General features: G+C 32.8%; 1 protein-coding gene and 2 long non-coding RNA genes across 7 annotated transcripts in view; all 3 read right to left on the bottom strand.

The window, feature by feature from the left end:
- The window catches only part of LOC114316473 (putative calcium-transporting ATPase 13, plasma membrane-type), a 58,483-nt gene that overhangs the window by 9,487 nt on the left and 28,981 nt on the right, over positions 1–20,015 (bottom strand). The window lies entirely within an intron of this gene.
- Positions 33–6,473, bottom strand: LOC114316472 (uncharacterized). 4 transcript variants are annotated; one of them, XR_014333650.1, is made up of 6 exons: positions 5,912–6,473; positions 4,225–4,321; positions 4,106–4,154; positions 3,754–3,848; positions 2,184–2,260; positions 33–1,648 (listed from the first exon to the last, which is right to left on the bottom strand). It is a non-coding gene; the product is annotated as an uncharacterized LOC114316472 (long non-coding RNA). The 4 variants fall into 4 exon arrangements; XR_014333648.1 differs by having other exon boundaries at positions 4,265–4,321; XR_014333651.1 differs by lacking the exon at positions 4,106–4,154.
- On the bottom strand, positions 13,266–18,579 carry LOC114316474 (uncharacterized). Of its 2 annotated transcripts, none has more exons than XR_014333653.1 (6): positions 18,232–18,579; positions 18,065–18,114; positions 16,366–16,458; positions 16,173–16,229; positions 15,943–16,067; positions 13,266–15,870 (listed from the first exon to the last, which is right to left on the bottom strand). It is a non-coding gene; the product is annotated as an uncharacterized LOC114316474 (long non-coding RNA). The 2 variants fall into 2 exon arrangements; XR_014333652.1 differs by having other exon boundaries at positions 16,366–16,428; positions 18,232–18,537.

The raw sequence follows: 20,015 nt of genomic DNA, 5'->3' as shown, positions 1-20,015 counted from the left end.
GAGAAAAAGTTGCTTTTACGAAAAATTACTTTAAATCCTTTATATATATATTTTTTGATGTTATTATTTAAAAAAAATAAAAAACTTGGGAACTAAGATTTGATTTACTTTTGCCTTAGGGAAAAATTGGAAGAGTAATGCTAAAGATTTCAAATATTTTATCAAATATTTTACTAAATGTCTGACATTGTGTGGGACGTACATGTTTATCAAATATTCTACTAAATGTCTCACATAGTGTGAGACCTACATAAAACCCACATTATATGGGTCTCATATTTATATGAAACATTTAATAAAATATTTGGGACTCTTGGCATTTTTCAATTGGAATGCGACACTTTCCTGCAATATGCTGACTCATTTCACCAAAATTTCTAAACAATAAACAAAAGAAGGGGAGGATTTCTCTCTAGTCCATATTGAATTGTAGGGTTGTTAGACTTTCATGGGAACGTTATGAAGCCCCCATTGATGATTCAAATCGTCAATATGTAAGACTTGTCGAGTATTTTATTTCTGTAGAAAAATCAAGTTGATCAGATATCGATAACCACTTGATCAAATCACATTTCTGTCAACAATAAATATAATTTTAAAAATAAATTGTTGACACGGATGTGATCTGATCAAGCAGCTATCAGTATTTAATCAACGTGATTTTTTTATAGGGATAAAGTACTCGACAAGTTCTACATATTCAACGGTTCGAATCATCTATAAAGGCTCTATAATGAGTTTATGGAAGCCCAACAATACCCTCCAGTTAATTTTCCCAACTAGAAAAAGCTTCTCCCTAAGAAAAAATATATAGTCTATAAAGCATTAACTTTTCTTCTTTTTTTTTTTTTTTTCTTTTTAACTTTCCAAAGAAACAAAAGTACAAACTTTTAACCTAGACTAGTTGGATTATCGGCTAGGAATAAATCCATGGTGATTGCGCTATAATTGGCTAGGAATCACAGAGTGAGGCAAATACACGATCAATTGTCATTAAATTCTATAGACTTTACTGTATGAATTGAAATTACAAGCCAAATTGATCAAATATTGAACCATAGAACATGATTCAAGAATTGTGGATCAATCATAGGCAAAAATAAAGCGAATACATTGGCCAGCTTAATTATGCAAGGTAATATGCTAGTTATCTGCATTGGAGTGAGATTTTTGAGCATTTGAACTCCATTTTAGCGGAAACTGTTTCTCAATATTTTGATTTTTGATGTACATTTAGTTTAAGAGGTCTCCGTGTAAATAACCCATCATTAAATTAGTATATCCTACACCTTTATAGATATAAAATGGTACACATAACGGAGGTATCAAAGGTTATCGTTAAGTTAAAAACAGAGCTACAATCGTCAAATCATATAGAATTCACCATTTTAGTCTCACTCGGTTTAGCATAAAGCCAATGGGGAGACAAATGAATACTACTTTCTGATGCTACTTGATCTAAAGCTAGTGAACATGCACAATTTCATGAACATAGGGATATGCAAGAAAAAGCGACAGCAATGAAACACATAAGACCAAACATTCTTGTTAATTGAGAAAAAAATTGGTGCAATACCAAACTGACCTTTCGAATCATCAAGTAGCACTATCGCCACCTTTTCATCATCATTAGCTCTTCAAACTTCCACTATATCGGCATTAACCCAACAGGGCAAGTATTAATTTTGTAGCTCCATTAGGAAATTCAAACACAATTTATATCATTAAGCATCAACCTAGTATTAAGGAATCAATCAAAAAAAGCATCAACATAGTTCAATTTCAATAGTTTAATAATTAATTAATTTAACAAATTAATACATTACAACTTGCAATACAAATCAATTGATTAATCCAATAAATGCAAGATCCTCTCAAGGGTTGATCACAAGGTTTTAGCTGGAAAGTTCCAAACCCAAAATAAAGGGAATGATATTATTCAAAAAATCATGCAATATATTGCATGTGTAACAATATTTATCACAACTCTAATTAAAGCAAACCCAAAATAAATTACAATTTCGTAAAAATGTTTTGTAAATTTATTTGCTATTTTGGAAAAGAATCAACAATCTACTTTTTATTTTTAGAATTTCCATGATGGCACATGATAAAAATAATGCAATCAAACCATGTGCTTATTATGCATATATAGGCTACAAAATAAGCAAGAATTGAAGTACCTTTTGAATAGGAGGGACACGACCAATTGAGTGATTGAAGCAATGATTGGTAGAAATTCCATTATCGCTTTCTTTAGCTGGCACAAAATTTAAATCCATTACCACCACTACAAAAATAGTTAAAGATTACACTTTGACAAATGAAACTATCTCATTTTTATTAGAAGTGTGATAAAAAAAATTAGATTGATATTTTAATTACACTTAATTTGAGTGAGCGTGATAATATTTATTTTTAATCTCATTTTTTAAATAAGTGTGATCATATCTTTTTTTTTAATCACATTTTCTAAATAAGTGTGATTGTATGTTGTTTATACTAATAGTTTTCTAATATGCCATAAAATATATTTTTTAACGTTTGACATGAAAATCCTAAATTAATTAAATAATCATTTATTTTGATTTCATAGAAGGCTAAGAATATTGTGCTCAAAGTTTATAAAATCATGTTACACTAACCCTTTTGAAGGTTTCATAGTGATACCTTAACTTAGTTCAAACATGAGTTATTAACCATGAAACAAAGTATGAATAGGAATTTAACTTAACATATTCAAAATATGGATTTTAATGGAGCATTAATTTCATGGACTGAAATATATAAAACTACTCATGAATACAAAACTAACTCAGGAATAGTGTTATTAGTTAAAAATAGAAACCCTAGCATGCTTCTAATGAAGATGTGAGAAGACCCTTACCTTTACTTGAAGCTTTGATTCATAAGGAGGAGGGAAAAGATAGAGTTGATGGTTGGAATGGTGCAAGTAAACCCCAAGCCTCAAGAACACGCCAAACCTTCAAAGTGTTCTTTAATATTCTTTCAAAACTCAATCAAAACCCTCTATTTAACCTCACAAGTGACACCATGTCCAGGGTAGTGGTGAGTCTGCTGCAGTTTTGGGTTGGGACTCGTATGAAAAAGCTGGAGTAAAGAATTTGGAATGCCACCCTAATTGCAATTTTGTGGTCTATTTGGAAATTGAGAAAAGATGTTGTGTTTAATGGGGTGCAGCCAAATTTGGAGGAAGTTTGTGAGCTTATAAAAGTAAGAATTGCAATGTGGGTAAATGATTCATCTCATGCTATGGTGTTTTCTGTCAATGATTTGGTGTTTAATCTTCATCAAGTCAGATTTTGCATTATTTCCTTATTTAATATTATTTCCCTATTTATATAGTTCCCTAAATTGTATCTTTTAGATAAACTCCAATCTTACTTTTAATCGCATATTAATCAATAAACAAATACCTAAATAACCAAGGTTAAACAAATCAATCTTGACATAAATTATACTTGGTAACCCGACATTTTAAGATTAGCGTTTGCGGTGGGAAACTAAATACAAAGCGACTAAACACTAATTTAACCAAATTCCAAGTGCTCACAAAAGTCCAACAAACAAATAACCCTACATTTTTTTGACCCAAAACAAATTCAATAAAAAACAATCTTAAAATTAAAATTGGTTTAACGGTGTCAACAAATATGAAGAAAAAGAAAAATTAAAATGCACAACTTGTATTAGAGAACGACAAGAATGAATCATGTCTCTTGTGGCCATTACCGACTGTTATATAACAAAACTGTATCATAAGCAATGCCACCTCTCTCAAGCGTTGGGTTCTCTACCTCCAATTGTTGACTGTTGAAGAACGATTCCTGCAGTGTAAGCCTAAAATTATAACCCTAACTAACCAAAATTTAATTGTCATCATGAATATTTTTAACTGCAAACTGCAGGGAGAAGGACAAGTAGGGAAAAATTGAAGAATTAAATAAATCTAAATTATTGTGTTCCTCATTGACAACATATTTAATAGCATTATGAAAGCACTAAATAATTAAAGCTACCAAACATATGTAATTGTGTTTTCTGGTATTGAATTTCACAAAACAACCCCTATAGATCTTTTTACCCGATTCCATTGTAATTCAATCCCTTCATAGTCATCAAATGCTCTAAAACTACACAAAGAACAAACCAAAATAATATAGATGTGTATATATATATTTAAGGTAGGAAAATATTACGCACAATGAAAGTTCAAAATAATATGAGGAAATGAGGTTCACACACTGTCTTTAAAAGCTCCTTTGCCAAGAATTTCATTGTACTTCCAAAAAATAACAACCTGTAACATGAAAAAAACTTGAATTGTAATGAACCAGATAAAGAGAAAGCAAGATACAAAAAGTAATAAAATGAGGTAGACATTTTAAAAATTACTAGGTCATTCCCTAAGCTCCCTAAGGATCAGTTTTAAATGAAATCACTACCCAAAACAAAATACTAAATCCAAAATTTACACACACAAAACACAACCGCAAACACTAAACCCATTAGGCATATTCAAAGAGACACACACTAAACCAGGATATATAGAGAGATGGGTGTGTTTAATTCTCGAATTGAAGAAACACAAAACAAAATATACAAATAAGGCATATTCAAATGCCCAGGTTTTGCCAAAAAGCACAACAAAGATAAAAATTTAAATCACAAAAAACTCTAGATATGGATAGAGAAAAGGAAAGAAAAATCGTAATTAGCTTAGAAATTGGGATAAGTTGTTTTGATTGTAAAGTTGGATTAATGAATTAAGGAAGTTTATGAAAGTTAAAGTGTATGTGAGAAATCAATTTTGTGGTTTTTTTTTTTTTTTTCTTTTCCCTTGCTGTTTTTCTTCCTAATTTGTTGTTTTTTTTTCCCGGTTTGCTAGTTTTTTTTTTCCTGCTCTTTTTTCCTGGTTTGCTCTTTCTTTTTGTTTTTGTTTTTGTTTTTTTCTTGCTCTTTTCTTTTGTCTCAACATCAGGGTGGAATTATTGATTGTAAAGTTGGATTGATGAATTAAGGAAGTTTATGAAAGTTAAAGTGTATGCAATAAAACTGACTCAGAGTTGTTGTCTTGTGTTAAAAAACTATTCTTTGTGCCTACATCTCTCAGGTTGTGAGTTGTTTTCCCAACCTTGTTTTGTGTGATTTTTATGTTCCAATCATATGTTATTGACAAATTAGTAAGATCATTTCAGTTACATTCATTAAGCCCCAACATCATGATATGGTTTTATGCTCAATTTTCTATGCTTAAATATTTATTTGCCACTTAGAAATTGGGACAAGTTGTTTTGATTGTAAAGTTGGATTAATGAATTAAGGAAGTTTATGAAAGTTAAAGTGTATGTGAGAAATCAATTTGGTGGTGTTATTTTTTTCTTGCTCTTTTTCTTCTTGGTTTGGTTTTTTTTTTTTTCAACATCAGGGTGGAATTATTGATTATAAAGTTAGATTGATAAATTAAGAAAGTTTATGAAAGTTAAATTGTTTGTGAGAAATCAATTTTCACTGCCAGTAGCTTGTTCTTACCACTACTATGTTCATATGCTTCAAACTATGAGTCTTAATTATCAAACACATTGTGAACAATGTATGAAAGCCAAAACATCTCAATCTCTTAGTCAAACATATTTGCAAACACATGGTGGACCAATCATCTCATGACAAAACAAACATATCATCAACAAAATAAGCCCAATGTATAGAAGCCTAAACATCTCAATCTCTTAGTCAAACATATTTGCAAACGCATGATGGACAAATCATCCCATAATAAAACAAACACAGCCTCAATAAAAAAAGCCCATGAATAGATAATAACATTAAAATAGAAGTAGGCATAAGACATGAACACAAACAGACAAAGAGATAGAGAAGATGAGCATACCAGTTTATTTTATTTGCTATAGATGCAGATAGTACCAACATCAGAAGCAAAAGGTATATATATAATCCTCTACAATTGGCCAGCTAATGCAAACCACATGTAAGACAATCGGTGATTTGTAGATTGGAAAATTGGAACCACATAATTTCTGGATACCAATTTATTACTCAGCATGACTCACCTACTTGATTTTGCATCTCAGGAAAACCAGTAGGGCAAACAGGGAGGAAAAAGCAAACCAAACCGATTCAAAAGAATCTATTGCTGTATGACCCTTGCGCATACACCAGCATCACCGTTTGAGAAAGACAACAAACCACACCGTCTCACCTTCTTGGAACTCACAGGTCGAGCAGAACAGTCATCAGAAGAAACTTCCAGCGCTTTCATGTGTAGGTGTTTTGTTTTTTTGTTCCTATGTTGAAACTTCAACCAGCTAATATATTAGGGCAAATCAGATAATTTGATGTGTTAGATGCAAAGGGACATGCTTACTTTCATTATTTTATATATAGGTTATAGATAAGAAAGATGAGGGTTTGTACCCAAAATAATAACATTTTTTCAAGTATGATGGTTCTACTAAAAAAAAGTGACATATTTTCTAGTCAAAACTAAACAATTAATTATTTTTTATTTAAGGGATCGTTTGGGAAGCCCCTAAATAAGTCAAAAAGTAATAAAGTTAAACAAGTTGTTACATCACTCTCTCTACTTTTCTATGCATCTTTTTGTAAAAAATCAAGAAATAAATAAACGACCACTAAATAATCAAAAAGTGACTTAAAAAAAGTAAGACCCTTAATAATGAGATTTTTTTATTTTTTATTTTTTATTGAGATAAGGCTTCATTAGTATTTGATCTCGACAAAAACAAACACTAATTAAGCTTTTCCCAATCAAGGGTAGAAGTGTGCGTGGTGCGGTTCAGACGGTTTGAGAATAAAATTATATAAAGGGAAATTTAGTCAAAACCCCTCAATTGGACCCTTGTTTGGTGAAAAAGACGACTCAATTTATTTTGCTTCATAAACACCATAAGGAGAACATACATAATTGAGTAAGGACAAAGTAAAATATATATTTTTTTCTTGGACAATATTTCCAGAGTAACATGTTACTATGAGACAGAGTGACATATTATTGTCAAACAGAGTAACTGTAAAACAGAGTAGCATGCTACTATGAAACAGAGTAACATGCTACTGTCAAATAGAGTAACATGTTACTATTACTGTTTACATCAATTCTGACAGTCATAGATTTTTTTTTTTGGTAAGAATTTCATAGTCAACATGAATTTTATTTGATAGAAAATTTGAAAAATACTAATTTTTATTGAAAATCAACATTTACATCAAAAGTTATATTATTTTAAAGTTTAATATTTTGATAATAATGGTATATGTTGGACTTTTCAATTTTTTTTTTTTTTTTTTTGTGCTTCTGCTTAATGCATTAAAGTTTTATTATGATGTGGTTTTGACCAAATCCCCCGTAGCTTGCTTTTCGTGCTCCTTTCGCAGACGACTAGCCCCACAATTCAGACTCTCATGGTTCTGAATATGATTTTACAAGTGTAATGTGAAATAGATGAACACAAAAGAATCAAAATCCGGCAAATCTTTTGAAAAATCAATTTTGAATTAAAATGCAAAAAATGGACTGCTTTGCCAGATACAGAATCGCCACCTAAATATTTTTGAAAAATTTAGGAGACCTAGGACTCGTGCCAAAGGCCACTTATCTGTCATCACCAAAGTGTCTCGGCTCGAGAACTTAGGTATGAGAGGGAAAGGTCATGAATTGAGCACCCCACTCGCTCGATCAAAGATCGACCTCTACGAATCACAATGTAATTCTTATTTATATTATATGCTCTTGTTTCGATTATTAGACTAACATTACTATGTGTTGCACACAAGTATAGACTAATTTGCAAAAGTTGAATCATTTGATTTCATGTTTTGCTTGAAAATTATTTTGACTACGCTGCACTTGAAAAAAGTGAGTTTGTATGTACATCAATCAATGTATTCCAATTCTAGCAATTAGCCTTCATCTACAGGCATTCAAACAGATATATCATTTAAGAACTTAGCCTCATGGCAAGCATGCTAGACATGGCAACAATCACATTCATGCAATATGCTAAAGCAGTAAATGTTTACCCCAATTCCTGAGGTGAGCCAAAAGATAAACTAGTTAGAAAAATGCATGGTCCTAACTATTAAAAGATACCCAATGCGGCTCATGCAAAAATGGATTTAGAAGGCTTGGCTACTAATATGGCATTTGAAACAACTTGATAGCATGCGGTTTAAACGCATTTTCAATGAAGTAATAAACGACAATGTTTATTAAAATGATAAACCGAGTCTCGATTCATGCAAGACAAATAGATGCAAACATGAGAAATGCTAAAAGAAACATGATGTTCTAAACTACCCATCATAAGCGAGTAAAGAAAAGGGAGAAAGATGTGGGGTTGGAAAACATACACATTATTACAAGTTTGATTCTCACACAAGAGGGTCCGAATAAATGCCCTAGCTAATTATTACGAATTAACTATTCTATTACAACATAAATGAATAAACTAACTACGCTAACTAATTATTACAACACCACGAATTAACTAACTACTTTAGCTAATTAAATAAGTACAACACAAAATTAACTAGCTATTCTACTTAGTTTAATGCAAAAACTAACTAGCTAATTACAATGCACAATTAATTAGCTAATTAATTAACTATTATGAGCCTCGAGGAATGTGGGTTAACCTATTCATGTACGTGGATTTCCACTCCAAAAAGTCTCCTATTTTGCTGCTAGAGTGCCTCTATTGCACAGTTAGAAAATTGCACTATTTTTCCACCTCAGCCTCTGCTCTGCTCTGCTCTACTGGGAAAAAGGACATTGCCTGGCTAGAAAAAGTGGCTGGCAGGCCAGAAATAGTGGCCGACTAGCCACTAATAGTGGCCTGTTGCCCAGTAAAAGTGGCCTGCTGGCCACTAATGTTGGTTCTTTCCTGCTACAACAGAGAACAAACAGAGTATTTTCAGGGGATATCTGTCCACCTTACCTCTTCTTATCAGCAAACAGGTCAAAGGAGGGGTAGACTTGATTCGTAAGCCATTAATCGATGCAATTTCATTGCGTGATGACTTATGAACCAAGGGGTGCGATTTCAATAAATGGTAAGGAAAGACCAACAAAACCTCATTTCTATCATGGATTGATAAAGGGAAGTGGTTGACCATGGAAACTTGAACCATTTCATTACTAACAAGTATGAAACGACCTAGGTCTCCATGTGTTCAATTAACATCCGATTGAACACCAAATCATTTTATTATCTTGCTTCATTTTAACCCCAATTTTATTACTCCATTTTAATTACCTTCCATTCATTAGTCAATTAAGTCCAATAATGAAGATTAAGTCCACTAATGGAGAGAAATACCAAACCAAATGTTGTTTTAGGCATGAGAGGGAGATCATGCCGTTGGTAATGAACCCCTAAAGGGATTAAACCATTAAGCACAATACCACTCCTTTAAGCTTAAACAACACTCCTTTTGGAGCAACTCTCAAAACAAAGAGAAAAAGTCAAGAAATGAGGGAGATGGCAGAGATGCTTAGAGGTGAATACAAGCATGGAAAGTAAGAAATAAAAGCTATCAACTCAAATAGGTTGGTGTCTAATGCCTAAAACACCAGACCTATGAGGACTATTACACTACAAGCATACTATACAAACATGAATGAAGCTAACTCATAAAAACAGGGTTTGTAGGTTTGTAGGTTTGTAGGTTCAAAAGCCACTGTTTTAGTCCAAAACAAGGCACAAGGTTTGTAGGTTCAAAACTAAGGTTTCCTGCTGAGGAAGTCAAGCATTTGACAAGCGTACACATTCATCATTGAGTGATCAAGTAGTGGCGCCCAAGTCTTAAGGGCCATAAAAAATGGGCTGTCTACACCCCCATTTATAAACTGAATGGCGGATTAGCGAATTGGCAGATTGTTAAATTACGGTTTAAGCGGTTTTGGGCAGATTGATAGATTGAAGGATATTCTAACCAATTATCAAGCTTTGCATAATATATAACACTAATTTACATATTATTTTTCATATATATAACTACTAATTTGTAATAAATTTCACATATTAAATATCTTTCACACTCATTTTTACTTTGTTATTTCATTATAGGTTGAAAAATATATATGTGTTAACTATAGTGGAGCGAAGCGGTTTCGAAGGAGGATTATAAATTTTAAAGTTTAAACCGCAATTAGTGGATAGAGTGGTACAGATTGATGCGGATTAGTGTGATTTTAACGAATTGAGCGGTATTTTGCACGGCCTTGATCAGTGGTATCGAAGGCTAGTAGGGATCATGTCACTAGAAGGAAAAAAATGTTGGTGTCTAAGAGTGTAGAAATGTGATAAAAAAAAGAAATTATGTATAACATTGTTTATCAATAATGGATTTTGAGTGCTATTCACTTCCAATGTTTCTTTTCCTCTTCTAGACAGATTGATTCACTAGCTTATAAAGAATTAATTTTCATACATAAATCCATAAACCAAAAAAAAAAAAAAAAAAAAATTTGTTACAAGGAGCGATTTGAATTCAAAAACTGCAACTAACAGATACGAAGGCAAGACATCATCTGATAAGCGTGATTTCAATCAAGAAAACTGCTGTAGGAGAAATCTTGTCTAAAAATTTGGCTATCTTAATAATCCACACTCGCTTGACCAAAAATCCATCAGGGTTGCCTGTAACTAATCTATCTCGGCTTCCCCATGTTGTGTTGATTTCCACTGAAATCACTAGCATTCTAGCATACCCATTAACCATATTGCTTCCAACAATCAATAATGGATTTTGGGTTCGACTCGCTCTCACTATATTTCCTTTCCCTTTCCAAAGTGATTCATCAACATAAAACCAATCATCACCACCCAAAACCAACCCATCAGTTGGAATGACGCCTCCGGGGGCCAACACAACCACATCTCCCACAATAATTTCTGACACATTGTATAAAATGTAAATTAAATAAACACAAATAGATTCATATTTAATTAAACTCGAATTACAGAATAAGAAATCATGTAAATAGATTATGCTGAAGATTACAACTTGATGAATAAAAAATATATATCGAAATAAAATAGTATAGAAAGCAGATTGAAACCTGTATGATACAACAATCTCCTTAAAATAGATTTGCTGCCTCACCATAAGTGTTGGAGCTATGTCGATGTCTGTCTCCCAAGATACGATGGTTAGAGCCAGCTAAGTTAGAAGCACCTTCTATATAGCTCCAATGAACTGACAATGGCGGCACTTTTTCACATAAGAAGAATATAATAGAAGCAGATTGACTATAATGTTAGATAGTAAAAAATTCTGAGTAACCCAAACAAGGAGGGAGATCTCTTTTTATACACAAATGGGAGGAGAGAAGGAGCCTTCCAATAACAAATGCAAAATTCAATTATGGAAAACTGTCCACCCAATGCAGGAATAAATCCTGCAAAATTAATGGAGTAAATGTATGAGTTACAAACTCTATATACACATATGTGTATATCTATATGAGCAGCCACCGATATGACTTAGCCTAAAAAAAAAATTAGGCTGATGGACCACCAATTTGGCCTAACCCAAACCCATTTTCTCAAGCCCAAGTCCCAAGACCCAAGATCCAAGACCCATAGACTACAACTCGGCTTGGGAGGACGGGTGGCGGGCGCACGAGCGTGTGACATTTTTTGTATAACCAACTTGGACTATATTCTTGGCCCAAGTTTATCCTTGAAACATTCATAACTTCCTTCTTTCGGAAAATTTAGATGCCCCAAAGAGCTCATGCCCTTATCAAAAATTTGGAATTTAAACACTCATCAATCTTTTCCTTTACAACCAATGTGGGATAGGTGGTTACACATTATTCTTAATGCCTCATTCATAAGGCTAACTTTATGAAACAATTTTTCATTTAATTCTCAATGATTTTTGGTCATTCTTTTTGTAGTGTAAAGATTTTATTACAAAGAATCTAAACTCACTTGATCTTAATTCAATTGGTGGTTGAGAACCAATTTAATTTCACATTAAAGTCATCGTAAAATCATTTTTTTCCCCACCATATGGAACCCTTTGGAGGCTTCTATTTCTTATGACTTACTCTATACATTGGCAGTAACTTTTGATTAATCCTCAAGTTGTTTACATGTGTGAGACCCAGAAAATCCTCTCATATAGATTGTAGAGATCCAATGAAGAAATGAGCTTTGCCCCCGTAAATCTGCAAAGATAAGCATGGTCAACGCCACCCAACCGGGGTTGCTGGCCGGAGACACTCGGATGATAAAGTTAGCAACTTGAAACAAATAGCGAAGATGAAGAACTGAAGAGAGTGAGTGTGCAGTGTAGTGCAGAGATATGAGACATACCTTCATTCCTTGGGATGCCCTCTTTTTATAGATGGGGGTGTGATATTTACTCGATAGGCTCTCTTGTTTGGGTTGGGCCCATTGTTAATAAGGTAGTATTTTTTGGGCCACCACAACATGTATTGTTTGTTTTTGTTGATTTGTAAATCATAGAAATGAACCTAGCAGGTACAAAGGTAATAAAAAACATCATTATGCCATACACGCCTTGTTTAAATCCATGTAGTTCGACACAACAGATAAATATAAAACACAACACAAATCACTAGGAAGAGTGTGAAGGTGTCATTGACGTGTTCCAGCATCGGATGAGAAAAGGCTTTTTGTGGGATGTCTTGGTAGGTGTTGGAACCACAGGAGCAGCGTTGGCGAGCCAAGTCCACAGTGTCTCCACAAATTCCAAAGGCTGTATTTGAGTTGAGTCCTAAAACAACACCTTCAATGCCTCCACACTTATTGTTAAGATAGTGTTGGCTTATTTTTCCTACGAACGAAAATATCATAAATGCGAGCAGTAAGAATTGAAAAATCCTTACAGATTAAATTCAAACCAATTATCAAGTGATTACGTTGACGGTTCTTTTGCCTCAATGAAGAGGACTTCAAAATTGCCAAGTATAGAGAAAAGAAAAATTAACAGAAGAAGGTGGGAGATGGAGAAAGATGATTGAGTGAACAATCAGGGTGATTGAGTGACCAATCAAAGTAACAATTACTTACCTCTACTCCTATGCTTTAAAAAGGAACTGCATAAAATGTTTCGAAAATGAAGTGCTGAAAATAAATGTTTCGAAAAGGAGGTGTGTAAAATAAAATGCAGGAAATATAAATGACAAGAAAAATATAAATCAATTGTCTTTAATTTGAGTTCTGGATCCCTTACAATGTAGCCTTTGATGACTATTTATAGAGGAAAAAATACAGCAATAACTACTTAGTAACTACCCATTTCTTTCATCTTCATCCTTGTCTTGCCATGTATCCTTCCACTCTTCCACTTTGTCCTTTATGTTCTCCATCATCTTCATAATTTCTTTTAACTTTCAAATGAATAAGAGGATACCATGTGTCCTGAAAATAATACTAATAATAATAATAATAAGAAGAATAATAATAATATTTTATGGTGCCAATAGATAGTCTAGACTTCTGACGCTGAGTGTGTCCGCTATGCTTGTTACATAGGTGTTGGCTGGTGGTTTAATATTAAAAATCGTTTTGACACACCAGAACAAGGTTTTGCTAATACCTGTGAGAAAAGATTTCAAGAACCACATATTCTTCTTAGTTTGTTGGGTTGATATTTGTGCTTTGGTGAAGAAGAGAGTGTAAATTAAAATTTTTGTTCAGAGACTGACAAGGAAGATTGTTAAAATTAATAATTTGGGCGAATTCTACATAAATTGAGGAAGATAAGATTCTTATTCATTCAAAAAAATTAAGGATACGACAAATTGTTTGGTTGGGTGATATATCTAAGAACCTTGCTTAGGAGATTTGATTTTACTATGAAATAATTAATTGTGGATGAAAAGAGTTCAACATATCTTAACTCTTGTGCCTAGAATTCTCCATCAGTACTAAAAAAAAAAAAATACTCATGAAAAGGTTTTCAGTCTTTTTGTTTTTAGTTTTTACCAAACAGTCAACACAGCATTGTCTTATGAAAAAAAAAAGAAGTTTAATAGCGATATATGTGATGACGTGACACTAACATGTAACAATAAAATGACTTATAAATTGATAAAAATAAAATTCCCATTCATTAAGAAAAACAAGGTTACAGACAAATTGTTTAGCCGGTGATATATTTTATAAATTTTGCCTAAGAGATTTGATTTTACTATTACAGAATTAATTTGTAAGAAAATGCAAACAATAATGACAATTCCTAAAACAATTAATTTGGAGTTTCCTTAAATAGTCATCTCATCTCACTGTTGCCCCAAGGATCAATTTTTTATTTTTATTTTTTTATTTTGTTATTTCACAGGCTGGCTGACCTGGTCTAAGGCTTCGGATTAGAACGCTGGCCCAGGCCCAACCCTGTGGGTCAGTCCTAGGATGAGTTTGGGCTTGTTCTTTGATTTTGATTTTTTTAAAAAAATTTTATTGGCTGTTCTACGTGATTCACAAGAAGTCAATTCTTCAGAATTTTCGCTGCATTTTTGATTAATTATTTTAGTGAGTTTTTAATTTTTTACAAAAAAAAAGACGTATAAAAAAGTTAAAAAAATAATGCGATATATATATTTTTTATAATTAAAACAACTTATTAACAAATAAGACCTAAATAATTTTTTTTTCCACTTAATATTTGTTATTTGAAATGAAAAGAAAGTGAGTACTGTTTTTGTTTCCTGACACTTGTTTCCATTAGCCCTGCAATTCCATTAGCCCTCCAAATCCATTAAAAAAGTGTTACTAAAAACTAATTCCAACAAACTGTTAATCGTTTCTGCTTCTTATCAGTGCATATTTATATTTGTTATACGTACAACCAATCAGGAAAGCTTCTAATTATAGAAAAATTCAACTTAAAAAAAAAATTCATTTATGCTGTGTTTGGTTGAGGGATTTGGAAAGACAAAGAGAAAATGTGTGTAAAACTAGGTCAAATATATGCATATTTTATTTACATTTCACCTACCTTTTCTATTTTCCTTTCCAAATCCCTCCCAAAATCTTCCAACCAAATACAATATTAGGGTCTCAAAAGTTTCATATGGGCTTGTTTAGAGCAAATATAAGGTTTGGAGAAGTTGCTATAGATCAATTAAATGTTTTTTATTTTTTATTTTACTTTCATTTCTCAGACGACATGATGGGCTTTACTATTTTTTTTTTTTTTATTTTAAAAATTTTATTGGCTGTTTTACCATTTTGTGACTAAAACTTTTTCCACTAAAGCTTTTACTAAGCTTGATTTTCAAATTCACCGAAAAAAAAGAGCATGATTTTCAATTACAAAATTTGCAGAGAAGATTCCTTGATCACAATGTATTAGCAACTTAGATATGGTCCAATGAATAAACATTCGTAACATCATATTTAAGCATCACAATTATCACATGGCCAAATATGTTAGCTTCAATATCCACTTGAGATGACTGTAACCAACAATAGTAAGCAGCATAGAAGAACCACACCAAAACAGAGTTCAGAAACAAGCAACTGCTCAACAGTTGCATATATCTCCAAACCTGCATATATCTAGACCATCACAGACCCAAACCAAAACACTTCCAAAAACAATAGACAAAAAACAAACTACAAAACAAACTATAAACTAAGAATGAAATTCTAAAAAAATTCAACTTCATTAATAAAATAAAATTCACAAATAAACTAAAATTAGGAACAGCTCTAACCTTGAATTCAGTAGACTCCATCGTCCTTCTTTCATTGAGTTTGTCATATATATCTACTTCTTCTACTTCTTCTTCTTCTTCTTCTTATTTTCTTTCTTTGATATATGAACCTGCATTTGATAAGAACAAATAATATGAATAAAATATCATATTGAAAATTTCATAATTAACTATTTACTCACTTCCTCGGACAAATGATGGCAATTAAACGATGAGGTATATGCATGGGATTGTTGTTGTGAATGCACATGTGTAGCAGCTGGTGCGACAGGCCCACCCATGGTCCGTTGAGAGGCCATCCTTCCCCCTAAAAAGTTTTTAGAAATTCAAAGGTAAAATACTAATCAAATGCTTTGAACAGTAAAAGTTCATAGAGTGCTAAGACTTTTTTGAAAATTGGTATTGCTATTACCTTGTAGGTTTCATAAGCAAACAACTGGACTGCACTATAAGGTATGATGCGTATCACCTGAAATTGAAAAGGAAATGTTTAGTAAGTGAAATTCGACAAAAAACTTGTATAGAATTTGGCAAAAATACTGTGAAAATACTACTAGAAAAAAAGCTTATCTATGGGAAAGTGAAAAGCAAAGGATGCAAAGGACCTGTGGAAGGTTGCCTTTCCAATACCCTTTAATCCCTTCTTACTTCCCTATCAATGTCAAAGCCTGCAATTCATGTCCAGGTAGGCACCATCACTAAATATGAAAAAGTATCAGACACGGTAGGAATGCTTCTAGAATAGGCAGGTACAATACCAATTGATATTGAAATGGACCTCAGCAATTCAAGGCAGGTACATATAAGCAATGACAGTTCATCAGATACTATAGAAGTTAAGAAAAACCAGGACTAAATTCTTTACTGAAAGCACAATAATAATGTATTAGATAAATGTTAGAATTCAAATGTTGATAAATTTTAGAATTCACAATTATGTTATGTTGAGATAAGAAGCAAACCTGATTGTATATATCACTAACTATGTAAATTCTATTTGAAGGCAAATACAACATAGCACTGGGTGTGTGAGATTATTCAATCATTAGTTTGATTTGATTATCATTATTATTAGTTTACATAGTGAAACAATATTCAAGCACACAGAGCTGGCTATCCATGTTTATTTCCATAAACCTCAGAAATCTTTTAGGTTTGTCTTGTCACCATTATGTAATAAAAATAAAATCCAAATTGTATCGCCTTTGCTTTTCTATATACATCACAGTTTGAGCAGCTACATATGGCCGCTTTTTCATCAATAGAATTTATACTTTAAAAAAAAAGAAAAAGAATCTAAATTGTTCCACCTTACAATGATCTGAAAATAAGACTCAAGCCCAAAGTATTCAACAACGACAATTATCATCTAAACTAACTTATCATGAATCGTCCCAACTTGTAAAATGACACCCAAAAAGAGAAGGGGAACGAAAAATAGAGAGATGAAAGCTAAGGAAGGAATCTCTCTATTTAAGCAGTGATAAAAGATCATATGACCAAAGTACTTGCAGTACCAACTGAAGGATCATGCGCTCTTGGAGTAGAAATAGAAAACATTAAACTCAATAATCATTTATCAAAGGGATTATGTGAATCACAGATTGAAAATGGGAGAGTAGTTAAACTATTAATGTAATTGAATCCTAAAGAAAATAGGATAGCTTTTGCGGGTTTTAAAATTTACAAGTCAACAGAAACTTAAGAAGCATAGTGAGGGGCATAATTCACCCAAAAATGGCTTTATGACTAAAAGATAGATATCATACAACAAGTTTATAAAAAAAATATAAACTAATCAAACAACAAGTATTTATATTTACAAGTTTCCAAACTAATGTCATCCTTGTACTCTATGCATTGTTGGTAAATGATCAGCGTGCATATAAAAGACACACGAAAATCAAATGTGTCCACTGATAATTATGAAATCCAACATAAAAAAATAAAATAAACTAAACTAAAAAAAGTGTTCATTACAAAGAGAAAAAATCATAGCAGCCACGGGATGGAAATTTTCATGTCCATTCCTCCATTTTCTAAACAACCAAACAGAAAAGATTCAAAATCATGAGTCATAAAACCCACACTACAAAATTAACAGGACAAACAATTAATCAGTTTCCAAAAATAAAAAATAAAAAAATTCTACTATTTCTCAATCAGAATGATGAAATGGGGTTGCCCAAATCTGCTCTTAAATATTCCATAATGAACAATGTTTCATGCTAATCCATCAAAGATGAACAAAGTAAAGAAAAACAAACAAAACTGCCAAAGAATTAATTGCTTTGAAAAATGTACCTGAGATGAAGAGCAAGAGAGATCAATCTGGTTCAACGATTTGATTTGACCTAATCCGAGAATTAAAAAATTAGAGAGTTAATCAGCAGATTTGACAATGAGAAAGTCGAGCAACAGAGATTGATCTGGTTCAAACTCGAACACCGATTAAAATAAAAAAAATGTACCTGAGATAAGAGCAACAGAGATCGATCTGGTTCAAGAATGATATCGATTTTGGATTTGTGATTTGATGAAGAACAGATTGAGTTTGAGTTCGAGTTCGATGAAGAATAGCTAGAGTAAAGCCCTCGAGCGGCAGATCAAAGAAGAACAGCTAGAGAGTTCGATGAATATACAATGCAAAATCTACAATCGAGCGAACGAGAAAGTGAGATCAAATCGAGATGGGATTATTTTTTGAAACTAAGCGAGAGAGCTTCAAATCTAGGGCTTTGGAAGAGAGAGAGAGAGAGAAAGAGAGAGAGAGAGAGAGAGAGAGAGAGAGAGAGCTGTGGAAGAGACACAGAGAAAGCGAGAGACGGAGTATGGACGGTGTCAATATATACACCCAATACGATGCCGTTTAACTGAGATCAAAGACAACGTTTTGAAAACGTTGTGTTTAATTCATCTATAATGGCGTTTCCCTAAATGCCATAAAAAAAAAACGTTGCAGTAGGCCATTTTTCCTGTAGTGACATATGTGGAAAGGTACTTTTATCTGAAAAGTAAGAGTTCATCCCTTCCATATAGGATTTATTGTTTGGCGTCATCGGTATCACCTCTATACTCAATTTTTACTCACCGGTACTAGGGGTGGGCTCGGACTAGGCTTTTGCTATTTTTGACATTGTTAGCCTACTTGGTAAAGCTGATGAGAGAAACTGTGAGAATATCATGGGAGTTTTGAATGAGTTTAGTTTGCAGTTTGGTCTCAAGGTTAATCTTGAAAAATCCGAGCTTTTTATTTCTCACAATGTTGAGAATTTGAAAGCCAAGTCCTTGAGCAATTTGTGTAGCATTTCCCTGATCCAAGATTTGGAAAAGTATTTAGACATTCCTTTGCTTCATAAGAAGTGCAGCAGGAGTCACTTTCAATTTATTCATGACTCACTGGGTGGAAAGCTAATTTGCTTTCTCTGGCTGGAAGAGCTACTCTTATTCAATCGGTAACCTCAGCTCTCCCTACTTATGCTATGCAAACTCTTGATGTTCCTATGTGCATTTGCAAAGAGATTGATAAATTAAATAGGAACTTCTTATGGGGTGACACTGTGAATACCAAGAAAATTCATCTTGTTAATTGGGCAAATGTGTGTAAGAGTAAGAAAATGGGAGGCCTTGGCCTTAGGGAGGCTAAGTACCACAATTTGGCTCTTATGTCTAAGATGGGGTGGAAATTGTTGTGCAAGGATAATTATTTGTGGGTGAAAGTGTTAGAATGCAAATATTTGAAGAATGATAATGTTCTCTCTTATTTTGGTAAAAGGAGCTCCTAACATATCTGGAGAGGAGTTCTTAAAACCAGAGACATTTTGAGAAATTGCATCAAATGATGCATTGGTGATAGTACTAAAGTGAGAATATGGCATGATTGGTGGCTCAATATCCAAATTGGGATTCTATTAACATGGAGACTGTTGATAATCTCATGACTGATGAGAGTGAATGTGATAACCCTGTTCTGTATTATGCTAAATGGTCCTTATTATAAATGTGATTATGTGTTTGATACAATTTTGTGTACCATCATGTGAAAATATGTGGTTTTGAATTTCTATCTGTTCACTATAAGAATATCTGTTTGATTATCTGTTTTGAAAAATTAATTGAAGGCCTTATCGGCCACAGAACCTGAAATTGATTGCGCCATTATGATTAGCGTAATTTTTAGAGCCTATGGTGAAATTTAATTGGAAATTGATTCGGATCAGATTAAATTGATTAAATTGATAAATTAGTGCCCAAT

The sequence above is a fragment of the Camellia sinensis genome, chromosome 6, assembly GCF_055761805.1.
Source record: "Camellia sinensis isolate YWXY chromosome 6, ASM5576180v1, whole genome shotgun sequence".
Taxonomy (NCBI): Eukaryota; Viridiplantae; Streptophyta; class Magnoliopsida; order Ericales; family Theaceae; genus Camellia; species Camellia sinensis.
Note: the sequence above shows the minus strand (reverse complement) of the source record. Positions and strands in the feature narration are given on the sequence as shown.